At 32.6% G+C, this 15,935-nt stretch overlaps 1 protein-coding gene across 1 annotated transcript in view; it reads right to left on the reverse strand.

Moving 5' to 3' along the window:
• Window positions 1–5,498, reverse strand: part of LOC127706097 (E3 ubiquitin/ISG15 ligase TRIM25-like) — a 630,321-nt gene extending 624,823 nt beyond the window's left edge. The window contains exon 1 of the mRNA XM_052210559.1: window positions 5,317–5,498. The gene's annotated coding sequence lies outside the window, so the exon portion shown is untranslated. The remainder of the gene's footprint in view (window positions 1–5,316) is intronic.
• Window positions 5,499–15,935: the final 10,437 nt, after the last annotated feature.

Genomic DNA, 15,935 nt, shown 5'->3' on the forward strand with positions numbered 1-15,935 from the left:
GATTTGTCTTTACCGATTAAAAATGATGATATGGGACTTCCAAAAAATATACTCGTTGTGCACATGAATGAAATAGTTGCCACTTGAGGTTTAGCTACAAACAAAATCAATCAACTGACATGTATACTATTCCCAGAAGAGAACTTCTGATACTTTTCATTATGAAGTAAAAATGAAATCAGACATGTCAGTGTTGGATGATGCTGTCAAATAGTTTTGTTATACACACCATCCTCATTTTGATCCTGAACTACTAACTTTAGTGATGGTCTAATATTATGAATACAGAGATGAAATGCTGAAAATCTAAATTGATGCGGAAAAGATATTACATTCGTTGTTTTCCAATATTGCTTTCATTTGTATTATAATACAGTGTCATGTCATGAAGTTTCCGTCTGTCACATGTCCATTGTCCTTGACCTCATTTTCATGGTTTAGTGTTAAGATTTTTTGTAATGTTAATGTCTCTCTCAATATGAGTAATATGATAACTATATTTGGTATGTACGTAGCTTGCAAGGTCCTCATGCACGTCAGGCAGTTTTCACTTGACCAGGACCTAATTTCATGGATCAGTGAACAAGGATACGTTTTGGTGGTCCAGTCCATATCTCAGATACTATATGCAATAAGTCTACTATATTTGATGTATGTAATGATTGTAAGGTGTACATGTCTAGCTGGCAGGTGTCATCTGACCTTGACCTCATTTTCATGGTTCAGTGGTCAAAGTTAAGTTTTTGAGTTTATGGTTTTTTTTTCTAATACTATATGCAATAGGTCAACTATATTTGGTGTATGGAAATATTTATGATGTACATGTCAGTCTCTCAGGTTTTATTTGACCTTAACCTCATTTACACGGTTCATTGCTCAGTGTTAAGTTTTTGTGTTTAGGTCTGTTTTTCTTAAACTATAAGCAATAGGTCAACTATATTTGTTGTATGGAAGAATTGTAAGCTGTACATGTCTGCCTGGCATGGTTTATCTGACCTTTGACCTCATTTTCATGGTTCATTGGTCAATATTTAGTTTTATTGGTTAAGTCTGTTTTCTTAGAAACTATTAGCAATAGGTCAACTATATTAAGTGTATTGAATGATTGTAAGGTGTACATGTATTTCTTGTTTAGTTTATATGATATTGACCTCATTTTCATGGATCATGTTAAGTTTATGTGATTGTTGTAGTAAATCTTATATGTAAGACTATCAACATAATATCAATGATTAGTAAAGAAGGCGAGACATTTCAGCGTGTGCACTCTTGTCTTTCTCAGTGTCAATAATTTCAATAATGAAAATATACCTACACAATGTTTTTGCATTAACATTCGTAATTCCACTTACTGGTCGTTTTCATGACATAAACAATAGTGGGAGATAGGCGAAAGAAACCAGAGTGACATTCAAACTCATAAGTCAAAAACAAACTGACAACTCCATGGCTAAAAACAAATATTCTCTTATAGATAAAACCTATACATTTGAATACATGTACATGGTCTTTAAATATGTTGCAATGGATATCATTAAACAAACTTCTTATCGCATTAATATACAGACTATTATAAAAAGAAATTTAGATGTTTATTTAGTTTAATAAACAATACTTTGCGTCAGGTCCTATTTTCGTCAATATTGTGTCAACCTTCTTCAATTTGATAAACTTTGACAACATCGTAATGTTGACGTCAGAAAACAATAAAAAAAACCTTCATTTACCGCGAATTATTGACAATCACATTGAAGAACATCAATGTATTTACGATAAAGGAAACAATGTTAAAAGAATAACATTTTTTAGATTTAATGTTTTAGATACTGTGGATTCAATTTGTGGATACCAATTTTCGTAAATTTCGTGGTTTGAGGTGAACCACGAATTAAAATGTTCAACGAGGTACAAATTATGTTTAGGCTTGTATGAAGACTTTTGTAAAACCACAAAATCAAATATCCACGAAAATACAATATTTCCACAATACAGTACTCTATAATATTTTGTAAACTGCAGCATGTTGGTTGTTTTCATTGCATACTAATAATTCTCTCCTTTCTCTATTGAAATGTATTGCTTTAGGTTTAACTAGATTGTCTCCTTTCCGCAATAAGATCTTGCTATCTTTTCCATCGCATCTTATAAGTATAACATTGTTAGATTTGCTACATGATACAAACACGTCAAGGTTGCTAGCTACAGCTAAACCACAAGGTTCAACAATCGATTTATCTCGATAGACCCAAATTTCCTGACCTACTGTATTCAGGCAGTGAATAGTGTTCTTTTTTCTGTTAGTATAGTATATCCTATCTTTATAGACGACGACTTTCCGACCTTTTTCAGTATCTATTGGCAGGGTTTCTAAGGCTTTGCCTGATGTGTCGAGCACGACTATTCCAACTCTTTCAACCATCACACAAAGTTTATTGTCCAAGTAAGATATTCCGAAACAATCTTCTGTTGTAGAATGATTCTTAGCAAATTGTTGAGTTTGAATCTCCTTTTCAACAACACCTGTACTAAAGATTTAGAACATCCAACGTATTACTACTAGTTCCATGTGTAATAACAATACGATTGTGATCTATCATTGTTATATCATAGGGAAAATCAGAAATGTTAGTGTATTTGGCAGGTTTATCAGATTCATTTGATATCAATACTATGTTTCTATTCCAATGATCAGCAATTAGCATATCTCCGTTTGCTAACATAATGCAACCGGTCACGACCATCTTCAAGCTAGCTTTTTCTAATTTAAACATGTGTTTCCATTGGCGTTCATGTACGACATTAACGAGTGGCATAGAAACTTGCATTTGGGCTTGATTTAATTTTTGTTCCTTAAACTGTAAATTGACATTTTCTTCTTTAACTAATATGCTGCCGAGGTGACTTACGTTGTCTAAAAATGATGAAATGTTTGCATCAAGTTCAAGGTTTATTTCATATGATTGAACAGCGTTATAAATGGTTTTAATGGAATTTATCTCTTTTTCAACCACTTTGCTAATTGCACGCGTTCCTAGGAATATTTGCTCATCTGACGCAAATCGTTTTATGCTTTCAGTTCTTTTTTTCAAATTTGCTAACTTGTCGTCTGCTGAGATTAGTTGCTTTATTGTATTTGCGTATGCAGTTTTACAATATTCATATTTTGTTGCAAAATCTTCGGTCAATTTCTGCTCCATTTCATCTAAATGTTTATTCAGTTCTTCTCGCACTTCCTTGATGCATTTCTTAATATTTTCCTCTTGTTTATCGAATGCTTCAGCAGATGACTTAATATCTATGATATTTGTTTTACTATTATGCAGCGCTCCATTTATCTTATCTTCTAAGTCCGAAAGTGCAGTAGACTCTTTTATATTTACAACAGCTTCGGTTAGTGGAATGACTTGAGAACAGGATTTATGTTGATCGATGCATACGATACATATAGTGTTATCGTGTGTAGGACAGTACAAATCGTAACTTTTCCCATGTTGCTCGCATACATGGCTTACCAACACATCCTTTATTTCTCGATAATCATCAATGGAAATGATTTGTGGGTTCTGGTAATTTTGGTAGATCTATGAACTTTTTCACAGTCCTCACAAAGTCCTTCTTCACAATTTGTACACCACTGTCTTGCATCTTTGATAGTATCATCATAATGACATATACCACACTCAACTGTGGAAGTCATGTTAAATTTTCTGTAGACAAAGAATAAACATCTTAGGTCACATAGAAATAGAAATAAACTGTAGTAGACACCTGTAGTAGGGCAACATGTTTTTTAACAAAATAAGAAATTAAACAAAACGCTTTTAATTTGTTGTGATGGAAGTGCTTTTTTTTTTGTTTTATCTCACCAGGAACATTCAAAAACAAAATGTGAAAACCACAAATGTGTACACAACTGACACGTGATAAGCTATATGATCTTATGACATTACATGTCCCTTAAACAACATAGCTAAATACCTGTAAGTCAGTTTCACCTGAAGGAGTTGAAATCTTATTTTATTCATAATTTATGACCTTATGCACTAGACCAAAAAGGTTAACCGATAGAGTAAAGTATATAAAGTGGACAATCACATACACGTAGATTTGACCAGTACAAGCATTAGTCATGTATTGTAAACAATTAAATAAAGCAACCCAACCGAGGCCCGCGTATCTTTCAATATTTCAATTGTAATTCAATGTTGATTAAGTATTCGGTACAATGGATCATCTAGTCAAATAACCATATAACTATTTTCTCCTCACAAATATTTCCTGTTCACATAAAGTGTATCTATTACAGCAGCTTAGACAGTGATATAATCAATGTAATATCGTGCAAATTTATTCCTATCATTTAAAAATAATGACCACAAAGGGTTGATATTGCTTAGATTGAACGGAATGTTGGTTGTCTTTAAGATTGCTCATGCATTAGAAAAATGCATCCTAAATAAAAAGAAAAAAAAAAGAGCCTGTTGAGCCTGTTCCCTTTTGATATTTGTTTGAAGCTTTTGGGTCGACGCTACAGCTGAAAAGTCTGTGTTAACATGGTAAAAGTTGATGCTATCATTCAGAAGTTTACACATCGCTGGAATTTCGAAAAACCAAGGATTGTCTAAACGTAGTTTGCATATTGTATTTGATTTGTTAGTTTTCAATCCCTTTCAGCTTCGAATTTGATTTGACTTTTGATTATTTTGATTACAGTGCTACTTACAAGACTTAAATAGACAAAATGCGCAATTGTCACATTGAACATAGTCGACAACTGTTCATTTACGCATTCCTTCACTCATTGTAAAAACTATAATGCGTTGAGTCAAGCAATTGTTAAACGCCACTTTTTTTTAAACATTTTGTATATGCATGTGTCATTGATGTAATTATTTCATATATATTATTCTATTCAAAGAGTTAAACTCTCTTTTATACTGCGACTAGTTGTGTTTATTTCCTAAATATAGTAACACAGCTATAGTTTGTGCAATGGCACGTCAATTTCATCATGGAACACATTTTTTCCACAATCAGGGGTTCATGAAGTAATGAAAATAAGTTTGAAATTTGAGTTACAATTTAAATAGCTATATATCAATGTATTAATTCAAGTTGCAGTTTTAAAACAATATAAGATCGATGTTATAAAAATATAAGCATTTTCGTATTCAGCACAAAACTGTAAAAACCTCGCTCTTCTCGATGTTCTCAGCCTCATATGAAAATGTTTATATTTTTCTGAATTTGACCTAATATTTTATATCTATGTATATAATCTATACTACGGCAAAACATGATAAACACAAAACTTACCCCCACGAACTGACTAGATGTGCCGAATATATATATAGCTGTTACAGAAAATGAGATCAAATTCAGTAAATAAGCCTTTCAAATAAATGACACTGATGCACTATCAATCTACCTGAGTTAAAAGTTTACACCTGTTTAAAATCAAAAAGCTCTCAATACGACGGAGATAGTTCTTCATTCAGTGTATCTGTTATAGGTCAAGGATAAACAAATGTGTGCTTACCTGTACTTTGTAAATATTAAGCTTTAAATTTACAACATAGAAATATTAAGGTTAAACACGTAAATATGACACCACTTTTGTTGTTTACCTTCTTCCTATTTAATACGGGTTTTTTTAAACACTGTTATTAAATAAACTCACCATAGATACCAGGATTGAAATTTTATATTTCCGCCAGACGCGCGTTTCGTCTACAAAAGACTCATCACTCAGTGACGCTTGAATCAAAAAATGTAAAAGGCTAAATAAAGTACGAAGTTGAAGAGTATTGAGGACCAAAAATTCCGAAAAGTTTTGTATTAAAGCGATATTTTAGATGAAAGATATGAGAAGATGTGGTATGAGAATACATATTTTGACTTTTAAACGACTATCGGCATAATGAAAATATGGAATATAACTGTCAAATAAATGAAGACAACATTATTAATTGAGGTATTCCAGTGCACGATGTAGTGACGATATCGCCGATATTGTCAACTTTGTTCATGATTTCATACCTGATCGCAACATTGTCTTACTTGTTGATATAGCCGACATCGTTCTTCTTGCTGTCTACATCGTTCACAACGCCAATATCGCCAATATCGCTATGTTGACACTATCGTAATGACATCGTCTACATCGTCCCCTTTCCTGTCTACATCGTTGACACCGCCGACATCGTGATGTTGACAACATCGTGACGACATCGTCTACATTATCCCCCTTTACTGTCTACATCGTTAGCATCGCCGACATTATGATGTTGACATCATCTAGACGACATCGTCTACATCGTCCACCTTCCCTGTCTACATCGTTGACATCGCCGACATCACGATGTTGACAACATCGTGACGACATCGTCTACATCGTTTATCTTGCTATTTCCATCGTTGACATCGCCGATATCGCGATGTTGACAACATCGTGACTACATCGTCTTCATCGCACCCTTTTCAGTCTACATCGTTGACATCGCCAACATCGTGATGTTGACAACATTGTGACGAAATCATCTACATCGTCTCATTTCCTGTCTACATCGTTGACATCGCCGACAACGTGACGACATCGTCTACATCGTTTTTTTTTTAAATTTTCGGATTTATGTAATTATTTCATAAAGGCATAGCATAAATAATTTGATAACTGATAAATGTAAAATATGTCAAAGCAGTTGGTTGTTAAGAAGTGTTTAGTTTATCAATTTCAATTTTTTCAAATAATGTATTTATATTATGCCTGTGTCGATGTTCTTAATAGTAGAACTTATTTGGACATTTCTTTAATGTTTGCAAATCTCTACCCTCCTCCTCCTCCTCCTCCTCCTCCTCCTCCTCCTCCTCCTCCTCCTCCTCATCATCATCATCATCATCATCATCATCATCATCATCATCATCATCATCATCATCATCATCATCTTTGTCTTTTTTTGCAATGTCGGAAATGCCAACCATGCAGAGATAAGATGATAAAAACAAATCGACAAAGTAGTACAACACCATGTCGACAAAGTTGTATTCAAAACTAACAATGTAAACACGAGTAATGTGTTAGCGATATCGGCAATGTCAACGATGTAGACAAGAGTATAAAACGATATCGACAAAGTTGTACACTATCGTGTTGACATTGTCTACTTCGCGATATCGTCAATGTCAACGTTGTAGACAAGAGTATGAAACAATATCGACAACGTAGTACAATATCGTGTCAACATTGTCTACCTCGCGATATAGGCAAGGTCAACGATGTAGAAAGGAGTATGACACGATATCGACAACCTTGTACAACATCGTGTCGACATTGTCTACTTCGCGATATCGTCAATGTCAACGATGTAGACAAGAGTATGAAACGATATCGACAACGGTGTACCATATCGTGTCGACATTGTCTACGTCGCGATATTGTCAATGTCAACGATGTAGACAAGAGTATGAAACGATATAGACAACGTTGTACAATATTGTGTCGACATTGTCAACTTTGCGATGTCGACAATATCGGTACTACTTTGTACACTGGACATGAATGGAGGAATTTCATTCATCCGAAGTGCTTCTCTGGATTAACATTCATCAGGAACGCTCAAAGCCAAATATTTGAAAGCCGTTGATGTATAAAGACCAAAACAGTTGAAATGCTGCCAATATGATCTGATGATCATTTAACAACAATGGTATAACAAACATCAGGAGAGTTGAGAATCCAAAGTTATGGCTTTATTGGTCTGTTTATTTTTAAAAAAAGAAGAAGAAAATTACAATAATAGTGCATCTTTTCACAATTAATATCATGATAAAAAAAAAACGTAAAAAATTAATAAACGGAGAATATATCACGTATAAGTTTAAGAGTCGAGACCTTGAAACATTCCTCAACAATTTCTAGGTTTTAAACTGTACGTTGCATGTGCGCCACATCTCCCACATCTTTTTATTATTTGTATCGTATTATCAAACCATTATTTAAATGATCATGTATTCTTTGTGTTTCAGTGTAAAATGAATGCTTAATTTAGTATTTGTATATTTAGTAGGGATGGCAACGAGTACTCTAGTACTCGAGTATCGCTCGGTAGTACCGAGTATCGATTACCAAAATGATACTCGACTAATCGGTGTCATGTTAGAATGTTGTTCTTACATTCAAATAAATATTTTTATTGAGAGCGCTCGAGTATCGCTCGGTAAATCCAACGAGTAATCGATTAGTAAATCTTCACCGAGTTGACATCCCTAATATTAAGTTAAATGCAAAAAACCTATATTTTTTTTTTTTTTTTTGGTGGATTTGAATTTCATGTTGAAGTAATTTTATTGATTAATTACTTATGAAAAATCGTAGAGAGAATTCATAGATAGTTTATTTTGATAGAGCAACATATATCCTGTGTTATTGTTGTCCTGTCTTGTGAAAATCACAAAATGTCATTCAAACCGAGAAATCATTTAACCAATCAATCAGTCAATTAATAACACAGATCTGAATATAAAAACGTTATTCTCTTTAATCGCCACATTCCCCAATTTTATCAATGGGTGCATTGCAAAGTAATATTCAACAAGTCAGATAAAGTCCAAATACATCAATGATAAATAAAGTCCCGTATCTGATATTTGCTAGTACAAGATTTAAAACATTTTACAAAAATACATGAACAATCATATCTGGAAGTATGCAAATACAATTTTATATTATATCAGTTGCTATACTCATAATTAAACGAGACAGTTTGCAGATACATATCGGAATAAAATGTAGTTATAATGTAATAAAATTGAGAATGGAAATAGGGAATATGTCAAAGAGAAAACAACCCGACCAAAGAGCAAACAACAGCCGAAGGCCTCCAACACATCGAGAAAATTTAGCACCCGGAGGTGGTCCTCAGCTAACCCCTAAACAAAATTGTGTACTAGTTCAGTGAAAGTGGACGTCACACTAAACTCCAAAACATATAAAAGAACTAAAATTGCGGCGGCGTTTAACATGTTTGGTGAGATCTCAACCCTCCCCCTATACCTCTAGCCAATGTAGAATAAAGAATCACATAGCAATACGCACAGAAAAACTCAGTTTAAAAGAAGTCCGAGTCCGATGTCAGAATAGGTAACAAAAGAAACAAAGTAAAATACATTAACAAAGGACTACTAGCAGTTACTGACATGCCAGCTCCAGACCTCAATTAAACTGATTGAAAGATTGTGTCTTAATTATATGAAAATCAAGTACAATCCCTCCCGTTAGGGGTTTAGTATGATACCATCATAAAACATATGAGAAGAACATAATCAATATCATGCCAACAACTGGTTTTATAATAAATGTGTTTATTTCCGATGCAAAGACCCTATGAGTAAATCAATATTAATACCAAAATATGCAATCATGAAAGACCTGACATGTCCTTGTACCAATGATAAAATTTAGTAAATGTTTTGACTAGTATGTGATATCGAAAACCCTGGTGTAATAATTTTCAGTAATACAGAGATTTCTTTCGTTGAATTCAAATACGTTGTTACATACATGAGCAAATCAAACAAGTTGAGATATATAAGTATGCTTTAAATATATCACTTTGTAAGCATTCAAATGATGCGGAAATTCAATAAGTATGTTTATCTTTTATAACATTTCTATTTTTATGTCAATGTTGCATAGAATAGTTATCCCATTGGACATGTTAGATATTCTATAACCCACATTGCTTTCGAATATCATTTCCATTAGACTCGCAAATAAGCCGAATATAATGCTCATGTGGTGTTTTTGAAATTAATATGGTGCAAATATTCCCTAGGCACTCTTAAAGCATAAACCATATGCATTCAATGAATATGTTGATGTAATGACTTAAGGACTGTAACAAAAACTGAATGAACCTTCCCAACCGAAGAACTCTATCAGTCGATGTCTTTTATTACATCAATGCTGTTTTTCTTTATATGTATGTAGTTTATGGATATTTGATGGGCAGTATTTGCTTTAAAAGTAATTGTCTGTCTATCTAAAGTCTGTGTAATATAGAACCTGACATATAGTATAGATATTTATATACCTTTGTCTATACAAATCAAACGATATACTTAAGCATGCTGTAAAAAGTATTCCATACATGATCATTTTGATTAACCTCGCCATAATCATTTTTTTTTTCTTTTATGTGTTTTTTTTGTTCAAGACGCATACGGAGACGCAGGATTGTCACTTACAGTCCTTTTTAAGAACAGTCCAAAAAAATGATAAAATTATATAATATAAACAAATAACACCTCATGTATTCAAATTTTCAGAACACAAATTCTTAAAAAAAAATAACCCAACTATGTCTATCGAAAAAAATATGCAATTATTAGTTTAAATTCATCTACCGCTTCACAGTAAGCACCTAATCTACGACTTTTTTTTTGGGGGGGTAAGTTTTGTGTTTATCATTTTTTGCCGTAGTATAGATTATATAAATAGATACACACTATTAGGTCAATGCCAGAAAAATATAAACTTTTTCATATGAGGCTGAATACAAGTCAGGAATATGACAGTTGTTGTCCATTCGTTTGATGTGTTTGTGCTTTTGATTTTTCCATTTGATTAGGGACTTTCCGTTTTGAATTTTCCTCGGAGTTCAGTATTTTTTTTATTTAACTTTTTGAGTATTTTGATAAGCGAACATAACATATGGCTAGGTAAGTATTATACTGCACAAACACGTCGACAAAAATTTCTATTTAAAATGTAATATCTAGTTTTGCTGTTTATTTTGACATGTCTGTGATATGAGACAAGTGATGATCACAGTTGTATCTATAATTATATTCTTTAATATTTATGAGATAATATATTATATATATTAGTTTGTTCAGCATGCTAAGGTTACGTAATTTCCATTTATATTTTTTTTCATAACAAAAGACACGATCGATGATTCTCTTTTTGACGCTATGCACTCAAAACTCTTTGGAAAAGTGTGTCATTTTACAGGAAAACAAGCTGCATCTAGTTGAGTGCAAGTACATGAAGCGTGAAAAAGTAATGAATAACATTTTGATTTCGACAGGAGAATAGTGAACCCAGTTTCTCTTTCATAAGCTAAGTTATTATGAATTCGTGTAATCCAGGATAAATTGAAGGTGAGATTTACGTGATCTGTGTGTTAATAAAACCGTTCCAATAACTCTTTGTTGGGTTCATACTTTGTCTGTCGTTGCGTAAAATGTCTTCAACTTTCCAATTTTCCAGTTGTAGTCTTAATTTAAGCCCTTCCTTCCTGTGCGTCTGACTTACTTAATTAAAAATCTGGTTTCTTTAATGAGTTTGTTTTCTTAGTAATACATATTAAGACAATCAGAATTCACAAAAATCAAAATAAAGATAAAAGCGTAAACTGTTTAATGAACGAGTTATAAAAAAAATACAAATACAAACAATAAACTGAAATAAAGACAAATCATATCCTTGTACGAATGCTTGCAATTGTTAAACTACCGTTTAAGGTTACCAAGTTTACGAATTTTAACATTAACTGAAAGTTCTTTATCTGCTGAGATGAAATCGTCCCGACCTACATGTTTATATTGTTTGAAGTACCTAAAAATATGATGTTTTACATCCAAGAATGTTACTCAAACATAATGTATTCGCCCAAAACTTCAATGCATAAAACAACTGTAGCATTTACTTGTGGCGTTAGATTATAAATTAAGGAAAGTTGTTGATAAAAAAATACCTAACACAATGATTGGACAACAAAGTAGAACCTCATTAATAAGTAAATTAAGGTAAAAAAGTTAAACACAGAACAGACTAATTACAAAATTTATGAAATGGTATAACATCAAACTGTTATCAATATTATATATAAAATGCCATAATAACCCAACGACTTAGTTGGCGACATCACATCTGTACGACAACACGGAGATTCACCCAGGTTTTTGGTGGGGTTCGTATTACTCGGTCTTTAATTTTATATGTTGTGTTTCGTATACTAGTACTGTTGTTTTCAAGCTGTTTCCACGCTTCAGGATGTAATCAATTTTGACAAACAAAATCTTAAGGTGAAACATGCGAGTGTCTTGTATATTTTGTTTACAGAAATCACAAAGTGCCGTTGCCGAGGAACAAATTCATCATCGACCTAACTAATACTCACTAGAAATATTGCAATATCGTCACACAGTGCGTATTGCTTATTTACATCACACTCCGTTCAGAGTGAGATGAGATATACAATGAATAGCATGCCACAACTATATGATAAAATTTTTTACCAAAGTCATGACCAAGAGTTCATGTGTTGGATAGGATAGTTTGGAGTTCAAAAAGACAAATACATTTTGTATAAATTTTGTGTCTGTTTATATCCTAGGTTATTCCAATAAAAAGGAATCAACAGTTTTAAACATGCCTTGCTGTTCGATAAAATATTCCTTTTGTTTTTAAAAATCACATGATTTCTGATGCTTGGAATAAAAACCTAATACTTCTGTCTTCGGCAGTGACATACATGCTAACGACAGAAGAAACATCCAACACATGCCTTTTTTCCAGCGTAACTTTCAGTGTAGTATTTCCATCCGTCTTCAGTAGGTTTGGAATCATCTATTAAAGGGTACGTCCCAAAGGACAACAGCTCACATCTGTCAATATAGCAAACAGAAAGTAGAATATATTTAACAATTTCAAAATTGTACTTGTATTATTGTTTAAGAAATCATTCATGACAACCGTAGATTTTCTTCATTTTACCATGTGTAGGGCGTTTATGTTCGTTTTTATTTTATCCCAAACGATAATGAATTCGAATACAGATGCCGAGCCGAAGGTTGAATTTTTTAATTTGGCAACCGTGAAAGCCTTATAAAAACGAAAGTGTTTTTTGCTGTTCCGTTGTACCCCCCCCCCCCCCCCCCCTTATATGATAATATTACATTATAAAAAAAAAAAAAAAAAAGCAAACTCATTTGAAATATTCTTTTGTCTAACTTTATGACATTATGAGGCGTTCAAGAAGCATTAGCACGTCCGATTTGAATATTTGACGCCAAAATCAAACATATGAAGTCACCTTATTTATTTGTCAAATGCGATATTATCATTTCACGGAAATTTTGTTTCATGAAACATTACATCAAATTAATATCTGAAATGGACTATTTTTTTTTCATTTTGCATTATAATAAGAATAACCTTATTGAAGATACAGTTTTAACAATTACAAGACTTTTGCAGAGATTAAACCAACTACATCAACTGAATATGACCCTGTTAGTATGAAATAACGAGCATTATTGCTGCTGGTATCTCGGGATTTCAGAAAATATTTACCAAGACACAGTGAGAAATAGTTTTCGCCAACAAGGAAGACTTTTTATTGGATATATTGAGACCCAAGTACACACACGTCATGCAGTGCGTGTTTTGACTTTGATGAACTTGTGTCCAATTTTTTGTTCAGCTATGAGTGTTTCGATCTACCTGTGAGACGGATATTGAAAATTTTTGCTGGGGAAGCGTCATTATTTGGACATTGATATAATAAAAAATGAGTGTCCAAGGAAATTGAACGATTCAGTGTTATAAACACGATTTTTGTAGCAGCATGTAAAAGATGTTACCGGCAACATTGATATGTTTTAGCATGATGCTGCACGATCCCATAGAGCAAGGCGTATTTACCTTGATCTAAAAATCGCCGGATATTAACTTTATAAAATATCTTTCGGACGGCAGTTAATCATTGCAACATAAATGGCAAAATAAACCACAGATTTAATACAAAATGTAGCTCAGTCCATGCTTATGAAAGCAGACAAGTTTAAGCTGCACATGGTGGTCACAATCTATACCAACTTTATCGTCATCAGATATTATTTCAAATCGTTGTTCGGTTCCTTTTGTACATTTTTAATTTTATTTTTTTTTCAATGTAACAAACAATGGTTGTTATAAACAGATTTGAAACGCATTTTAAACCATGGATCATATGCTTCGATTTTGCACAGTAAATGATTACGTAAATGTAAATATGAAAATGTCATAGAATGTCTGTCGTTTTTGTATTTATATCGATATCCTTTTGACGTTAGGACATAAGAACGATAGCATTCGTAAACAAATTATCTTTAAACGGTAAATGATGAGCAAATAAATTACCTTTTATCCTGGCTGTGGTATTTAAAAACTGCACATGAGTTAAGTAGTGAACACATCGCAGCACAAAGTAGCTCCGTTGAGAAGAAATTTCCCAGACTTAAAAGTACAACTCTTTTATCCGGATCATGACAACTGTTAAAATACCCGATTGAGTTTTCTGGAACTTAGATTTTAATGAGTTTTTATTCAAGAAAGCATGACAAAATTCGACTTCCTAATAACTCTAAATTTTACAGTTCAACTGTATCAATATACAATTTGGAAGTTAAGAAGTTAAAAAGCAGATTAAGTTTGTGCTATAATGTTGTCTCTGTTTTTAAATTCAGTTAACATGTTTTTTCCAGAACTTGTTTACTGTATGTGTTCACTTCTGATTGTGACATTTTAACTGAGTGTGTATTCATGTAGCGATAAAAGCATGCAAAGCAGGGGATAATTACACTTTCGACGCACCTGGTCTTGCTTATATTTGAATGCATGCGATTCCCAAAGTGTTGGATTATTTACCATTTTTACCTGCTTTTCTTTTTACTCGATTAATGAGATATGAACATTGGTTAAATACTGTTGCCTTAATTTATTTTCTTATTACTCAAAAGTTCAACTCAAAACATTTGGCTTCACCAAAAATATTTTTAATGTATATGTTTACATTTCGGGTACACTAGGATAACATTGATTTCTTACTCAATAAACTGATGGCAAATTGTACATATAAAATACTGGCTTTCAATATTTGGCTTTGAACGTTGCTGATGAATATATTTATAAAAAGCCTCGAACACATGCAATTATTTAGCGTTATTTTCATTTTTATTGTTCTTTATATCATATATATTTAACGACAGTTCCTTTGTGTAAATGTCCTCATAATACATAGATGAAATGTTTTAGTTCATATTTTTGTACATAAGTTAGGCCGTTAGTTTTCTCGTTTGAATTGTTTTACATTATCATTTCTGGGCCTTTTATAGCTGACTATGCTGTATGGGCTTTGCTTATTGTTGAAGGCCGTACGGTGACCTATAGTTCTTAATTTCTGTGTCATTTTGTCTCTTGTGGAGAGTTGTCTCATTGGTAATCATAACACATATTCTTTTTCTTGTTTTTTTATATCAAAAGCAAAACTATCATGATGGTGACGATAAGTTTGTTTTAATGTTTTCTGCTATCAAATTGAATCTTGACGGACATTTACTGACTTAAGTCATCAACTGTTACAGTGTACCTACTCGTGCACATAATTAAAGAGACACAAAGAAAAAAATGTCAACTTTTGAGTTATTTCACCTTAACCATAGCATTGTATAGGTAATTAAAACTTGATGCTTTATATGTTATATAACTAATACTGATTGTTTTCCTAATATTTTCCATTTTAACTTGAGAGCCAATAACAATGTTTTTAGGAATATGAACTCCCAAGATCTTTATATTAACACGAAAGACCTAAATCGGTTGGTGCAATATTTTGTGGTCCCTGCAGTATACACCCTTAGTAGTGTCGAAGTAGTAAACAAAAAACAATAGCAAAGAACATATGAAAAAATCGAAATTGGTGCGATTTGTCAATGAATTTCAATATGAGGTTTTTGTCAATAATGGTCCTGTTCACCTATTTGTAGGCTATATTTTTCCGTTAAGCTCTGTTGCTTTTTTGTAAAGATTTTTTCTATCTAATAATAACCAAGCTATACTTTTCCTTGTCTGTGATGTTACTATATTTTTTGTGACATACGTTGCTAAT

Source organism: Mytilus californianus, unplaced genomic scaffold, assembly GCF_021869535.1.
Source record: "Mytilus californianus isolate M0D057914Y unplaced genomic scaffold, xbMytCali1.0.p SCAF_6, whole genome shotgun sequence".
Classification (NCBI taxonomy): domain Eukaryota; kingdom Metazoa; phylum Mollusca; class Bivalvia; order Mytilida; family Mytilidae; genus Mytilus; species Mytilus californianus.